Genomic DNA, 5,056 nt, shown 5'->3' with positions numbered 1-5,056 from the left:
ACCATGTGAGGCTGACCCCTGGGAGCCTCCATCCCCTTCAGAAAAGAATCAACAACCACCACTACCCTACATTTCCTCTTGGGATGGTGGACACAATTCTCCCAGTCTTGGGGTACAGAGCTTCTCCTCCTTCACCTTTGGGGGATGACTCCTCATCCCTTGTTGCCAGGGTAGCAACGGTCAGTGGGTTGAGAGCAGGAGTGGAGCACTGCCTGCTGCCCGAAGTAGCCAGCAGCCAGTGTCCTTCCTGTGACAGAGCCTCTCCCGGTGGTGTGACAGCAATCCTCCCTAGTTGAATAGCTTCCTCAGCCTTGGAGGTCTCCATCTGAATATTTTCAAGGAATTCCTCATGGGCACAGATGCTCCTCAGCCTAGACACCTCCTCCTGTAGCTCTCCCACCTGTTTCCTGAGAGATTCCACCAGCAGACACCTTTCACACTGCATAGTCTCCCCAGCCTGGCTTTCTATTAAAGGGAAATGCGGGCCTTAGTCTTTGCAAATCCACACCAGGATCTGGGTAGAGGCATCTATCCAGTACGTAAAAGATGGTTACAAGGAGGCGGGAGAAAAATTGTTTTTCTTAACCTCTGGGGATAGAACAAGAAGCAATGGGTTTAAATTGCAGCAAAAAAGGTTTAGGTTGGACATTAGGAAACACTTCCTACTGTCAGAGTGGTTATGCACTAGAATAAATTGCCGAGGGAGGTTGTGGAATCTCCATCATTGGAGATTTTTAAGAGCAGGTTGGACAAACACCTGTCAGGAATGGTCTAGATATTACTTAGTCCTGCTATGAATGCAGGGGAACTGGACTAGATGACCTCTCGAGGTCCCTTCCAGTTCTGTGGTTCTATTCTATGATCTATGGACAGTGTCTGGATACAGGTGCAAGTGGAGGAGACAGGAGCAGTATTGGCACTAGTGGTACATCCTTTCCTAATCATACTGATTATACCCTCCTACAAACTCCATCTCAAATTCCCGTTTGCTGTCCCCTGTTTGCTAGCTCCTCTGGGTCACTTAGCCTCTGGCTTTTAAGCCCTTCTCTCCTAGGTCAGCCCTACCCCCTCGTTAATCACACAGTGGGAGGACGATCATGAGGCTGATCAAAGATGATCATGAGGCTGATCAAAGATGATCAAGGTAACAAAAACTCAAGCCCCATGCAGAGGTTTGCATCAGTTTAGCTAAAGCAGAGGAGGCGTGTGTGCAGACAAGCTGTTAGCTGGTGAAAAGTCACTGTAAGCAGATGGCATTTCTATCCTGATCCTACACACTACCTACATGCAGTATGTAGTGTCCAAACTTACCCACTTCCTGGAGTTTCATTTACTGAAAACAAATAACAAACACATCTCAGCCTGAACTTCTTTCTGACACTGGCTAATCCCTGTAGGATCCTGCTAGCTCCTTCTACCTTGGAAAAACTCTTGAGTTGGAATTAATATGATCCATCTCATCTGATTTCCAGAATGAGTCAGCAGAATAGCTCTGCAGCTCTCTTTAGCACCCAAGCATCTGCTACTCTGTCACAGGCAGATATTGTTTATGTTCTCACTTGACCGGTGAACATGCAAACTCATGTGTGACTTCGTCTGCATGCAGATTTTAAATCTAGTTTCTATGAAAACCCCTTCGGGCATACACTTGAAATTCATTCTCCACAAATGTTTTTGTCACTAAAACTCAGTTGCTCACATATTTGCAGATCTTAAACAGGAGAGGGGTGCAAGCATGTTCCAAAAGAATTCACCTGGAAATTTAAATAAATATTCATAAAAAAAATCAGGATTTGCCCCATTCTAGCTACACTTTTCAGTTTCTTGAACGTTGCTGCAAATTCTGGGCTCCTGCAGGGTCCTAAAGCTGGCACTGTAATTCAAGCATGTTAAAATGAATTATAAAAGGAAGGGATGGCTAGGGTGAATGTGTTAAATATTGCACTCACACAAAACATTTTCCCCTGCCTTTTCAACAATGTTTTGGTACAAGGAAAGGTAACATAGCTAAGCAGATAAAACCTGTGACTAAAGATTTATACACAGAACTTAGCAAGCATTACCATCAAGTGGCTGGATTGCTCCATGATTCTCTGTTTTAAGTAGAGAAGTGGCCTGAAACAAAACCCTAGAGCCCAACTCCTTTGCTAAACAGCAGTGAAGTTCAGATCTGGAAACAAAACATGCAAGTGACTCCTTCTCTATAATGAGCTGAGCCAAAATCTCTGCTCCAGACTCCAAAAAATTTTAGAGTGGGATTTCAATGCTCCAAACATTGAATCTCAAAGTTACCCGCTGTTTTCACTACATGATAGGCTGGCCAGGATTTCATAAGAGCCGATGTCCATTGTAAAGCTCTCCTGACATGTTAGCTTCAATAACAGAACCACCCAAAAATGCTTTCCAGCTCTCTCAGTACAATGGTAAGGGTGGTTGTAGCAGGGTGGACCCTGCTCCTGCCCTGAAGGGGTTAAAAGCAGCCCTGGGATAGGGCTCTGGCAGGAGAAAACAGCCTCTAGGCTGGGCTGATTGGGGGAAGTGGCTGCAGGTGAGGCCATGCCCCAAACTGAGCCACAGGCCTTATAAAAAGGCCAGGGAAGCCAGAAGCCAGACAGTCTCTCTCTGGTGATAGAGAGAGATGGGCCTGGTTGCTTAGGGCTTGAGACTAGATACCTGAGTGCAGCAGGGCTGGGGAAGGCTGAGGAGCCGGGGAGCTCCAGCCTAGAAAGCCCCAGGCTGCGGCCTAGCAGTGGGCCAAAGGTACTGGGGGTTGCAGAGGGCAACCCAGGGGTAGGCCAAGGCAGCAGGTCCAAACCCCTTTGCCTGTGATGAGTAGGCTGATACTGCAGTCTGCCCTAGAGTGTGGGGCTAGACAATGACTGTCAGTAGCCAATACTGAGGCAAGGTGGGGATAGAGGGTGAGGGTTCTCTGAGGAGGGGAGACCCTAAGAGAACAGGGGTTACTGCCAGGGGGCAGCACCCCATGTAAGAGGGCACCGGGTCCAGGGAGGGACACGGGGGGCCTAAAGACAGGCGGATCATCAGCCTGCAGAGGGCGCTCCAGCGTTGGACAGAGCTAATTCCCAGAGTCACCAGCAGGAGGCGCCGCGGGGGTGAGTCCAACCGGTTACACGTGGTGGAGAATGCGGGCATAGCGGTCCGCCCCTGATACAAGGGGCCAAGGCAAGGACTATGGGACTATTGCCTGGACTTTGAGACTTGACAGACGGAAGAAAATGAAGGACAGAGACTATTACTGGAGAGCCTGTGTGGCCCGGCTCGCTGAGCAGCAAGCATGGCTGATTCAGCTGCTGCAGGGGCGGGCAATGGACCTCAACAGGGGCCAGGCACTTTGGGCTGGAGGCCAGTGCCAGGGCCTAAAGACTGTTTCGCCTGTGGGCGACGGGGACACTTCAGAAGGGAGTGTCCCTACCAGACTCGAGTGCCCCCTGTGAAGTTAACAGGGGGGCTCCAAACTTGTTGGGCTTGTGGAGAGCAGGGACACTTAAAGAGGGAGTGCCCTCATAGAGCTCCCAAGGCCCGGGCCAGCCCAGAAGGAAGGGCTAGGGCACAAACAACCAGGACTGGGGCCGTGGTAGGGGGAAGGCGCCGAGGGTGCTTCCACTGCCACACCAAGGGCCACATAAAAAGGCATTGCCCCCTGAGGCAGAAAGGGGGAGTGCCTGAGACTAAGGCTTGGTCTGGGACTAGCCGCCAAGAAGGGGTAGTCCAGACTGAGGCCCCTAGAGAGAAAGGGGCTGGGGCAGAGAGGCCCCACCTTAAACAGGGAACCCACTCAAGGGTCAAGAGGGCCGAGGTGGGAACCCAAACTGATGTAGGAACCCACATAGGACCAGGGAGGACTATGGTGGGGACCCAGACAATTGAAGAAGCCAGCAGACTGCTCCAAACGCTGGAGAGCCTGCGGCAGGAAAGAGATGTCCTGAGGGCCCAGTTGAGGAGAAAGCTGGGCCGGTAGAGCACCCCACCTGCCCCCCCGGTGGAGGGGTTCTTGAGGTGGGGGGGGTGTAGCAGGGTGGACCCTGCTCCTGCCCTGAAGGGGTTAAAAGCAGCCCTGGGATAGGGCTCTGGCAGGAGAAAACAGCCTCTAGGCTGGGCTGATTGGGGGAAGTGGCTGCAGGTGAGGCCACGCCCCAAACTGAGCCACAGGCCTTATAAAAAGGCCAGGGAAGCCAGAAGCCAGACAGTCTCTCTCTGGTGATAGAGAGAGATGGGCCTGGTTGCTTAGGGCTTGAGACTAGATACCTGAGTGCAGCAGGGCTGGGGAAGGCTGAGGAGCCGGGGAGCTCCAGCCTAGAAAGCCCCAGGCTGCGGCCTAGCAGTGGGCCAAAGGTACTGGGGGTTGCAGAGGGCAACCCAGGGGTAGGCCAAGGCAGCAGGTCCAAACCCCTTTGCCTGTGATGAGTAGGCTGATACTGCAGTCTGCCCTAGAGTGTGGGGCTAGACAATGACTGTCAGTAGCCAATACTGAGGCAAGGTGGGGATAGAGGGTGAGGGTTCTCTGAGGAGGGGAGACCCTAAGAGAACAGGGGTTACTGCCAGGGGGCAGCACCCCATGTAAGAGGGCACCGGGTCCAGGGAGGGACACGGGGGGCCTAAAGACAGGCGGATCATCAGCCTGCAGAGGGCGCTCCAGCGTTGGACAGAGCTAATTCCCAGAGTCACCAGCAGGAGGCGCCGCGGGGGTGAGTCCAACCCGTTACAGTGGTCCACACAGACCAGCCTCTCACTTTCACGTTCTTTCAGTTCCCTTCCATCTCTCTGCTGGAAAAGCAGCGGCAGCAGCAAAGTTTGGCAATGAGAGCTTCTTCAGGAAAGTGAAACACTGTACTGGGTTCTCTCTGCTTTACACGCAACCGCTTGGTCTAATTTCTCCTGACATTTCTTCCGTAATAGCGACAGCAACATGTCAGGAGTAATTAGACCAAATGGTGGTCGAGTCCCAGAGGAGAACATACATCTGCCGTGATCTGCTCCCACTTAAAAAACAGGGAGCCTTTCCCCGACTGGGGGAGGGAGAAGAGAAGGGAGGGAG

Source organism: Mauremys mutica, chromosome 1 (genome assembly GCF_020497125.1).
Source record: "Mauremys mutica isolate MM-2020 ecotype Southern chromosome 1, ASM2049712v1, whole genome shotgun sequence".
NCBI classification, from domain to species: domain Eukaryota; kingdom Metazoa; phylum Chordata; order Testudines; family Geoemydidae; genus Mauremys; species Mauremys mutica.
The sequence above is the reverse complement of the archived record's forward strand: the minus strand, read 5'-3'. Positions refer to the sequence as shown.